The sequence below is a fragment of the Agelaius tricolor genome, unplaced genomic scaffold (genome assembly GCF_023055355.1).
Source record: "Agelaius tricolor isolate 1412-34295 unplaced genomic scaffold, bAgeTri1.0.p SCAF_4, whole genome shotgun sequence".
Classification (NCBI taxonomy): domain Eukaryota; kingdom Metazoa; phylum Chordata; class Aves; order Passeriformes; family Icteridae; genus Agelaius; species Agelaius tricolor.
In genome coordinates this window covers 46,548,774-46,560,951 of record NW_027269264.1, presented here as the reverse complement: position 1 = coordinate 46,560,951, position 12,178 = coordinate 46,548,774, and the positions used below count along the sequence as shown (strand labels likewise).

The window sequence follows — 12,178 nt, the reverse complement described above, 5'->3', positions numbered from 1 at the left end:
TGACTTCTAGTTCCTGATTTACCAGATCTGGTATTAATCTTCCAGCAATATTTATCTTCTCTACTTCACTGAAGATCTTGAAGGGCTTCAAGTGTATCACAAGTTGTGAAGAGGTTTTCAGACTAAGTACTTTAACAAAAATATTTATTTATATGCCTCAATTCATCGCATTTTCAGAATGAGACCTTGGTTTGTTATAATTGTATACTTAAACAGGATCAACTCTTTTTCAGATAAATGCATTTTTTCATCCTTAGACAACAGTACAAGTAGCTCTTTACTGGTGGTAGATAAGAAAAACAAAAGTACAGCATAACACTAGAAATACACTATTTGCACTGCAGCTAACATAATGAGTCTGATTCTTCTCACCATAAACAGCTCTCTATTTTCTCTTTTCTCACATGCAAAGCTGAATACTTAATTCTGAAGTTTCACCACCCACTTCTAACTTATTTCTGAATACTTAGATAAAATCAGAGCTTCTCCAGTGAATATAGTTTCTTTTCAGAGCTAGAGAGAAAGTAGGTTTTGGTCAAGAGTTCACCTAAAGAATGGTTATTTCATTAATACACTAATTCATTCTTGCACTGAAAATCAGCTTTGTCCAGATTTTACAATTTCAGTATGTCTTAATTCCCCAGACTCTGAAAACCAAGTTATAGAACGTGTTCTTACTAAGCCTGGTTAACATCTGTCTCATGGCCAATGAACCTGTGCAAAGGACCATCATCCATTAGAAAATAAACTTTTCAAATTTGATATAGGATGATTACTTGTTGGTTAAAAAAAAAAAAAGGTTAGTTTTCTGTTCTGCAAAACACCACAGTCCATCAATAAGGGTAGCCTAAAAAACCCCTCTCTTCTCTTCCACGTGTTTAGTTTGAAATCAGCTGATATTTTCTTGATATTTCTGACCTGTCATAGAGATTCATATTCTGAATCCTGCCAACATGCAGATAGTGTCCAGATGGCAACTGTATAGCACTTGAATTGTGGATGCCAAACCCTCTTTTTCATCTGTACTTAGCACTGTAACATCCTGAAAAGAGTGTAATAATATTATTAAAAAGTACTGATTGCTACTGTCAGGCATTCCAGGGTAAGTATTAACTTCTTTCCATTCCCTCCTACAAGTCTGTAAGATGAAGAAATACAAAGAAAAATATGTACGTCTTTGATCTTGCAAGGCTGTAACTGAATCAGTGACCCAAAGTTCAAGAGGTCATTGAAACAAAAGAGAGAAAAGAAGGAAAACAAAAGCCTGTTCACATGAAACTCCAATTCCACACTTTCTTAATGAGTTCTCAGAAGAGCCTTAACATCATTACTGAATTGTGAAAAAAACCCCTCCAAATTATAATGACAATTGAAAACATAATAGACTAATTGCAGCTAAAGTAATGACTCCTTAGTATTCATATGGCATATTACCAGAGGACCCTAAATTCACAAATAGAAGCTATTTTTTTCTTAAGCTTGATTTGATTGTTACTAATTAATTTTTTTGGGGTGAATTTAGAGTGTAATTAGGTTCTGATTTACTCCTATGAAAAAAAGGAAAAATGCTATCATGTTATGCCTTAGGATATTCTCATTTATTATTAACATATTAACTAATGGATTATTGGATTAGTGGCATTTTAAAAGGCTACAAGTTCAGAAATTTAATCATATCTATACAAATTTTTTTCTAACAATTTCTGTATCAAATACCATTCTCTTTAAATAGAATATTGTATATGATAAAGGAAGTCTCAAATTGTTTCTACATTCTTTATCAAGACAGGATTAATTTTTTTTTATCAACAAGTTTATGCGCATTGTTTCTTTTGTCAAATGCAAATCCTTGTGATTCTTTAAAAAAAGGATCCTAAAGTAGTCTGTATGGTCTAATTAGTTACTGCTCTGTAGTTTCTAGTTCAAAAAATGACCTAGAGACATGAAAGAGCTCTGTGTATTTCCTTTTGACATGAATAGATACTGTGTAGTGGCGCACCTTATTTGTGCCTGAACTCTCAGAGGAACTGAGGCATCACTACGTTAGGTCCTGTACAAATGTCAGCACAGGCTTGGGTATAATGTCTTTGAGGACAAACCTCTGCAGACTGCGAAGCTGTTACACCAAGATCACTGTCGTAGAGAGGTAACTGAGCTAACTCTTATCACTGTGGGGAGCAGCATAGCAGTGGTACCATGGAGTTTCACTGAAAGCAATTTTTGTTGCTACAGTGCAGATAGCAACTGAACTTGGAGGGGGTTAAAATTATACTGGAAGTGTGAAAGAAGAAAAGTCAGCAAAGAATGCTCCACAGAAGCATACAGGGTGCTGTAAAACAGTACAGACTGACAAAATGCAGGGCACGTGGAGAGGAATGTAATAAACTAAAAGGTTCATGAGGATTTGTAAACACCAGCAGAGTGTGTGCAACATACACCAAAAAACCCACTAGCTCCATGAGCAGCTCATGGAAGATCAATGGGTAAAACAGCAGCAGATGAATGAACTGCTAGATGAAAGCAAAACGAACACTTAGAACTTTTAGGTTGGACACAGATGCACAAATCGGCATTGTATCACTGACAAGATTTATTAAAATGAACAAAACAACAAAGCAGGGCTGTTTTTATTATTAATAAACTGTTGCAAGAATAGATTGTAGCTACTGCAACAACAAAAACCATGAAAAGTTCTTTAGTGAGTGAACAGTTACAAGTGGAACTTCAGATTACTCAAAAAAGCCAATTCTCATACACACCTAAAGGCAACCTCACACCGTTTGTTTCCAAATTATCTTAGTATAGATGAATTAACAAACAGTGCTCTCAATGTTTTAAAAATTGTGCTAAAATTAAAAATCCAAGCAGAAAACCAAAGGCTATGATGTTGCCAGATGCATTAGTCACACACTACCATTGATTCAACTCTTTATCGAGTCACATGCAACTGGGCAAAGCTTCCTTTCAAACAATGGTTGCTGCATGAACTCTATAAAATTAACTTAACTAGTGTGAGATCCTAGTGGACAAACATCCAAATAAGATATTACCATTGCAATAGAGTCTATTATTGGAAGTTTCAGTGAAGAAGCCAAGAACAGGTTTGCCAACAATTCTGAATCATATTTTAAGTGAGAAGGTGATGTCTCCAGCATAGAACTCTGACCAGTTAATGATCAGAACAATCCCATGCCCCAAAACCCATGTAGTTTTGCACACAAATAGAGACATCTATCTCTCTTTTTTCAGGGGAGAAGCTTAATTTCCCATTCTTTAAATCTTGCACCCCTCTGACTAGAACTGTATCAAATTTTCTAGCAATTCATGTAAGTGTCTCTTCAGGCACTTGTTACATACCCAAGATGTAAAAGCAAATTATTTTTTACACTAGACTGCACTACCAGCTACTTATGGATACCTCTAATTTCTCCCTATTTTTTCAGCAGCAACTAACGTACATCAGGATTGATTTAGTAGAGTAAATAGTTTGCAGATTCATCACACTCTATAGAGCCAGTCAGATAAAAGAAGCACTGTACATTTGTGGAATGTTGTTTAATAAGTGCTGCACATACAAATACATGTCTGTGAAGAGCTCTTGACACAGTCTGCCAAAACTCAGACCAGCATTTTAGCAAATTAAAAGTTTGCACATGTATTTTGAGAAATTGCATTAGGGATTTTTATGGAGCACTGAGTAATGTGCTCAACACCATCCAGAAAGCAAAGGTAATTTTATCGCTTGTATCACTTCATAGGATGGCGTACATTTCATGCTTAAGGCAGGTATTTTTTGGCAATACATTCAAAATAAATGAAAACTAGTATTTCATCCTCAGGGAATAAGATAAAAGTCGCACAACTACTACCATATTTATTTCAGTCTTGCAACAACATGCACTTTAGGATTTAAACTAATTGAATGTGCTTTGGCTTATCAGCTACCAAAATAAACTTGTTTCCTGATTAAACTGAACTAATTTACCATGTTACATTATGTCTTTTCATAAACAAATATACTTATTTCTTTCATTCCTTACACAGAAAATAATCAGCTTTATGTCCAACATAAGAATCTCATTTCCAGGAAAGCTTAGTTCAAGTGCCTGGGCATAAAAGGATGTCTTTTTAGAATTGCACTGTGCAGGTAGCAATAGTGTTTTGTTACCAAAAAAAATTTTGAGCTGCTATTTTCTGTGTTCCTGGGTCTCTGATTCTTGGCTTGAAGACAGTCAGTTCTTTGTACTCTGTTATTACAATGAAGTAACCAAAGAAAGAGAGTCTTGGTTTGAGACTGTCAGCTGTTACTAATCACTGCTCCATGGCTTGCTGTGAATCCCTGCTTGCATCTCCCTCCTGCTCTGCTTAGCACACATAAAGAAGATAAATTACTCCCTAGTTTCCCTTCAAAAAGCATATTGTTTGTCACATTCCAATACTGTGAGCAAAAGACGGAATAATGCGAAGAGTTAAATGAGTATCTCAACAGCCCCGCAGCAGGGTCCTTCTCAGGCAGATGTGTTTCAGGAAATGTGCTTTCCTACTGGTTCTTCAAATGTATCCTGTTATACTGCAAACCTGAGAAGCAAGCCAACTACACTTTTCAGAACAGAAGAGCATAATCCTGTAGGAGCTTTCCTTTAGTAATGTAAGCATCATTAACACTCAGTAGAAGCACTGTTTTATACTGACATATTTCATTTTACCAGGTGCTATACTTCATTGTTTATAAATACTTTAGCAAGAACAAGCAGAGTAAAGGGAAGGTTTATGAAATTCTTCCCTGCCCTCAGTGACTCACACTGACAGAGAGAAGAATTTTAAAGGAAGAAATGTAGAACAGTTTTCGTTGGAAGGGGCCTTTAAGGTCATCTAGTCCAACCCAGTGCAATCAGCTGGGACAGCTTCAGCTAGATCAGGGTACTCAGAGCCCTCTCCATCCTGACCTTGACAGTTTGCATGGATGGGAGAGACACCATCTCTCTGACCGAGAGTGTTTCATGTCCCTCATTGTAAAAAAATTCTTTTTTATGTCCAACCTCAATCTGGCCACTTTAAAACCATTAGCCCTCTTCCTGTAATAACATACTTTACTAAAAAGTCTCTCCCCATCTCTCTTACTGGCCTCCTTTATGTACTAGAAGGTGCTGAAAGGTCTCCCCAGAGCCTTCTGCTCTCCAGACTGATTAGCCCCAACTCTCTCAGCTTGTCCTCAAACAAGATGTGCCCTGTCCCTCTGATACCCTTGTGGCCCCTGGACCTGCTCTAACAGATCCATGTCTCTTTTGTGCTGAGGACCCAAAAGGTGGATGCAGTGCTCCACTCCCATGCAGGTGGAATCTCATGAGAGCAGAGTAGAGGTGGAAAATCACCTCTCTTGACCTGCTGGTTATGCTTCTTTTGCTGGCTCATGTGCAGCCTCTCACCCTCCAAGTCCTTCTGGGCAGGGCTCTGGGTCTGTTCATGCCCAGCCTGTGCTGATACCCAGGGCTGCCCTGACCCAGATGCAGCACTTTGCACATGGGCTTGTTTAAACCTCATGATGTTCACCTGGGCCCACTCCTTGATCTTGTCCAGGTCCCTCTGGATGACATCTTGTTCCTCGGGCATGTCAAACACCTCTCTCCTTGGTGTCGTCTGCGCTCAATCCCACTGTGTCATTGATGAAAATGTCAAACAGGGCTGATACCAGCACAGACTCCTGAGGGACACCAGCCATCATGGGTCTCCATCTGGACATTGACCAATCAAATTATTTTTCCACTGAAATAAGCAAACTGAAAAGAGAGTAAGGCTGTGGACTATCCAAACATGGAAATTGTTGGGATAAAAGTTGCTGTTGGTTTGAACCTCAAGCTCAGTAAGTTTTTAACCAATACTGTAGAATGTATTTCTCTGCTGTATTAGAAGGCTAAACTTGATGGCCCAAGAAATACTTTCAAGCACACACGAAAGATTAAGTTTCATAAAGTGAAGCTATTTTGCTGAAAGAGCATTACTCAGTGATGAACCACAACAAGAGAGTCTTTTATTATTCATGGTTAACTGAAAGGTAAAACTCACTTAAAGCCACTAAAGATTATTTGGATCTCTTCCATTTATAACATTCAATGATGTTCAGACATTATTGTGCCAGGGTTTCACAAACATTCTCCTTCTAAGGAATAAACTGTAGCTAAAAAAGCAGGTGTTTGCTAGTTTTCTGCCCCAGACACTTTCCTTCTGCTTCCTTTGTAGAAGTTCTGGTGTTCACATGACCCAGTTCTGGGGTAATACAAAATGACAAATTGTCAGAAAAAACTAACCCTACAAAATCCAAAGCTGATCCTTTTTGGGCAAGGATGGGGCAGGACCACTGCTGTGGGGCAAGGCTAGTCATTTAGGAGCCACTCTTAGCCATTTAATTGGCTCTTTGAATTGCATTACTATATCCCAGCCATGGGTTTCATTAGTCAGCTTGGCTTAATCACGGTCACATAATTTTGGATCAAATACAGCTGCTAATTTTCCTCTATTTACCCACTGTTCTTAACAGAACTGGAAAAAAATAATGTGATATCTAATTTCATTATCTAAAAATTCATATCTAAACAAAGATAAGTTAAATTGATATTTGGGAGCAACTTATCAGTTTATTCAAAATGGCTGTATTTCAGACATATATTTTAAGTGGCTTCAGGAAATCATTAGCCATATTGATTTAATATTGCTGAACTTCACCTATCCATATAGTTCTTTGAAAATATTCATGTCTTCTTTCTTTGCAATTTTATAATTTTACTGTTACCATTATTAAAAACTCCAATCTAGAATTAGGGTAAAATTTGAACCTGATCTTGGGAAGGGCCCAAATGTCAAAGCCTAAATTTAACTTTTGATTCTGGGAATGCTCAGAACCACAGAGGACATATTCAGCTGCTATTAGAATAAAGCTCTAGTGCTTAATCATGTTAATTAAACTTGGGCAATACCTCCACTGCCTTTACCTAACTAATTGTTTTCTTTACAAATTTTCTGTCAGCATATTTTACCGTGACCTTGCACAGTGTTCTTAATTTCCACAAATCCTCATCAACATACACAAAAGGGATTGTTCTCATGGTCTCACACTGAGAGTTTACTCATCACACAGTGCTTAGTGGATGTAGGGGGTGGGAGTAGCCCATTTTAGACTGCTTCATTAGGAGAGTGAAAGACAACCTTAAAGAAACAAAATTAGGGCAACACTCCTGAGTCAACAGTTGCCATTATTGCTGCTCCACCATAGGAGTCCTTAACAAGCAACTGCAATTTCCTAATGAAGAGACCATAAAAAAGTAAACAGGAAAATAATTAGGAATAAAAAGATGCTCTGTTCATAATGTTTTGTGTATAAAAACTTAGCTCAAAACATCTAAAGGGAATTTATATAAAAATCTCCATTGGCAAGGAAGTGCCATCAATTCAATTCTAATACGCTGAATAGGGAAAGAATTCATCATGGTCATAGGAATCCTCTTTTTTTTGTTTCAAGAAGTCAGCGTGTATAAGGACCAGAATGGGCAGCTTTTTCTACATGGTCGTTCAGAACTGCCTCGTTATTTTATGCATTTTCAACAACATGTTGCTATGTCTTGTCAGAATCCTGACCTGGAGGTGTTGGGTCCTGTGCCCACAGATGGGAACCCCATGTCAGCGACAGCTCAGCCAGGAGCCTGCACCTGGGCTCTGAGCACACAATTCCTCCCCTACTGAGAAGAGTGACCAATGTCTCGTGAGTTGTGACTGAGGACTTTGGGTTTGTCCAGTTTGGAGAAAAGGAGGCTGAGGGGCTGACCTCTCAGTGCGGGAGGCAGCACACTGGAGCAAGCTTCCCAGACAGGTGGCCAATAAGCCCTGCCTGTCAGTGGTGAGGAAGTCAATGCCATAAACAACTTTAATTTTTGGTCAGTCCTGAAGTCTAGTTGGCCTAGATGGGCATTTCAGCCCCAACTGAAAATATTTAAAATACTTATCATTATGCATCAGAAGGCATTATGCATTTTAAAGAAACAAAAATCTAAAAGCACTGGGGGAAAACACTTAAAACTGCAATAATTTTAGTGTAAGAAAGAAAACATAAACTGCTTAGTTTATTCAGAAGCTTTTAAAGGGCACCAAAAACGCTCAGAAACAGGGACTTTTAATATGATAAGCAGTGGCTGAAATTTTAACCATTTTCAAACTAAAATTATAGGCATGCATAAATGTATATGCTCACATGCACACCCTCTACTCCCAGTGTCAGTCTTGCTTGCCCTGAGGAAAGATAAAATCACCCAAAATACTAGAATCAATCCTACATAATGACTGCTTTTCCTCAGAGGGTTGCTATTTACTTTGGAGTGTAAGAAAAGAGATCCTATTTAAAAGCTACTATTTATGGGCTCTCATTTGTTAGTTAGTGATTAATTTTGGAGCCAAATATAAACCCAAGGATGCTTTGCTGACTAGGAGTTTACACACAGAAACAGGGCTTCAGGCATACCAGCTGCTGACCAGTTACTGTTGTGGGAAAAAAGCATTTTGCATCTAATTATATAATATGTTTAGTTCTTTAAAAAAAAAAAAAAGGAAAATACTACAGGTAGAAACTTTCAAGTACTGTAAGAGGGAAAATTAGGCATAAACTCTAATCTCAGACTGAAATAGCTCATTGAGGACATTGGACTGTTCTGCACAAGTCAGTTTATTCCATTGATTCTATTGTGCTAATTAAAGGGAGAAAGTATTCTGGTATTCTGAAGCTGTAGGACTTCTAGCATAGGTTCTACATTCCAGTTTTTAAAACAGTTCCTTGGAATTTGTGCTTGAACAAACAGATTCAAAGCTATTTGTCTTAAACATTATCTAAAGAAAACATGGTCAATGTATTTTATGCTTGATCTTCCAGGAGTACAGTACCATCCCTCTGCATTAGTGTGCCCATTTTAGTGTGCTATAATCCAATATTATAAAAGCATATATCTATGCTGCACATAGATTATGTGCAGCATGCTTTTGATATGTAGTAACTCTGGATTTGGTAAATTCTAGAATTCTGTATAATAGAAAATCATAAATAAAATATAATTGACATAAGAGTAGTCATAATATTGTGACTATTCATAATATAGTAGTTATTCATGATGAGTCATAGAATCAATAGCTCATGCCAATTTACACAACAGTGATCAAGTCAGATGAGCAATCAGAACTACCAGATTAACAATTCAGAATTGTTAAAGTCCTCCTAACTAGATTTTTTTTCTCCTTTTCCCTGAGTCTTTTCTCTCTCTTTCTTCTCTTTTAATTATATATTTACCTTCTCCTTGCCTTTCCTATATTCTAAAATATTTTCATTTTTTCTCTAATATCTTTGTTAACAAAATAGTGCTTCACTTTGTGACACTCTGGAGAACTCCTTCTCATGTCCTTATTTCACACACAGTGTTACTTCCCAAGGGAGGGAAGGGGTAGGTGAAGGAAGAAGACGGGGTAAAAAGCCTGGGGGTGTTTTGCAGTTCTGCAGACTTATGCCTACCCCCTTCTTTCTTTTCTCCCCTTCCTTCTCCCCAGCCTCCCTCCCTCCCTCCCCATCAGTACTTAAAAAATCATTCCCATTCATGTTGTGTGAGTGCACACGCTGGGAGAAATTGCAGGGGCTCTGCTCCAGATCCCCTTGACAACCTCAAGGCATCCCTGTGCGTGGGGACTGGTGGCACGGCAAAGTTTCCCAGGCCCCCTGGGGAAGGGGAGGGAGAGAGGAGGCAGAGGTGCTGGAGCCAGCAGCGAGGAGGAGAGAGCAGCGAGCAGGATGAAAGGGGCACATACATCTCCCGCGGGACAATGGGGGTTTTGCTGGCTGACTGTGAAAAGACACACTGAGGATACAATGCTTTGTGACACATGAAAGCTCTGGGGACCTTTCCAGAGCCCCATTCAGTTCTAAGGAGTCTTGTCAACATCTTAAAATGCAAAGGAAACAACCCCTCTCATTTTCCCGTGTTTTAAAAATGCATTTTAAATATTATTTTAGGCAACTGTTGTTGTTGTTATGCTGGAAGCTTTTGCAGTTTGCCCAGTTCCCATTAATTGGAGTGGGAGGGGAGACTGCCCAGCAGGTCCCCAGCAAGGGCTCTCAGAGGTGAGCACTTGTTTCCCCCCATACAGTTTTTGTTCATACTTAGGCCTGTCATCCCTCTGCTTTGAATGCCTTCTGCTATACGTACCAAAAGCAGTTACAGCTCAAGAAGAGAGGAATTGCTGTTCCCTATGTCCAAGCTAAGAAATAGATTATATGATAGCAAGAACAGGAATGAGACTGAGCAACCTAAAACAAGGAGCAATGTAGTCCCAGCCAGAGGGCACCCCGGGAAGCCAGGCTGGAAAGCAGCTTGCAAAGATAAGAGATCACTCCTGCTCCCTGACATACTGCTCGCACATAGTCCACCACTCAATCCTAGAATCAGCCCAAGAAAAAATTAGGATCAAAATATCTAATCCTTCAAAACAGCAATCTTTTCTGGTAAGGTGTGCCCCACTGACTTTTGGAGTGTAGGAGGTTCAACCTTCATAAGGGGTAAAGTACAAAAAAAAAAATCAGGCTTGGTTAAAGCACAGGCAGGTGTGCTTACAAATCCTCTGCTCAGCCTCTGGTCAGCCTCTGGTCCTGAATCTATTATCTGTAAAGGGCAGAATACTGGGAGCTGACTGATTCAAAATCTCTGCATTTCCAAACATTCCTACTAAACTGTACAGTTTAACTGTTTGTGTTCATGTTGTGAAACAAGTTTCAAAAGTCTTATCCAAAATGAAAAAATAGATAGACCATTGTTGTTACTTTAGAAAGAAAAAGTAAGAACAGAAAGAAACCAATTGTATTTACAAAAATTAAATTGACTGGACTAGTATGTAAACATTCAATCTTTCACTTTGTAAGTTATGTTTTATTTTAAGTGCCATATTAATACTTTAAAAATAACATTTGTAACAAATGCTGTCTGAGATATGTGCTGTGCAGTTTGATGGCAGATCTAAATTTTCCAAAAATTATTAACTTTATTTCTTTTTTTGGCTAACAGCATTTGCATTATTTCAAATTTACTTTACTTGAGGACTCTAAAAAAAATCAATCTTCCATCCACAAATAAGAGGGTTACAGGACTTCCTGTTTGTAAAACTTGAAAAGCTATTTGTAACTTGCTAGTATTTACCATTTTCCTCACAGCATTTCAAATAGTAAATGTAAACATACGATGAACATAATAATGCAGTTTTGCAGATTGAGAAGCTGAGTAGAGAAATGAAGGATCAAATGCTTCTAATGTTGGCTTTCCACGCTCAGTTTCTTGCTGGACACTTTGTTCTTCCACTACAATGGCACACACATAAACCAAACAATTCAGTGTGTGAATCTAGTGATGTCTGTTTGCAGCTCCTTTTGTGGGTACAAATCTTACTGACTCTAATGGTCTCTGCCAAAAGGGCAGAAAATGAAAAAAGCTGAACTGAAAGGGTAAGTATAAAGCATGTGATTGGTTTTATACTTTGGAGATTTGATCAGAGCCTGGGACATATCCTTGATCTCAGCCACATCAGGGACTAGAGTGCTTTCACTGTAGCTCCAAGAGAATATATCTCCTCCTTGAGAAGACAGACAGAAGTATTGTATATCTGCAATAATTTTTAAAACTTCTAGTTTTGCCAGGCCATGATTCAAGTTTCCATATTATTCCTGTGGTCTTCTTGCCTTATTTTAAATGCTTTCTCCTCTGAGACAGGCACCCAAAGCAGAAGTTGGTCAGGTTTTTTTATATCTTATATGTTCAAAGTTAGCATCCATATAAATGTGTAGGGAATCTTAGGAAGCATGGACTAGGCAATTCCACATAGGAGGAGATAATAAAGCTAAAAATCCTTTTCTAACCCCATTTTTCATTCTACACTTTGAAAGCTTGATTGCAACAAGAAGCACAAGCACTGCTTTGAGGCAGATGACGCAGCCCTCCTGATGGAGAATGGGCAAATAGCAAGGAGAAGGAGGAGTGGGACATTTTAAGGAGAAGAACTATGAGACTTATCTGCATCTGCTGGAAAGAGAAAGAGCATTTCCATTTCTGACAGCCCTCATGAGACATTCCCTCTCAGAGACTCAGAGCTCTTTCCCTGACAGAGCTGC

The 12,178-nt window shown here is 38.4% G+C and overlaps 1 protein-coding gene across 1 annotated transcript in view; it reads left to right on the top strand.

Moving 5' to 3' along the window:
- The window catches only part of SLC1A3 (solute carrier family 1 member 3), a 65,821-nt gene that overhangs the window by 32,623 nt on the left and 21,020 nt on the right, over nt 1–12,178 (top strand). The window lies entirely within an intron of this gene.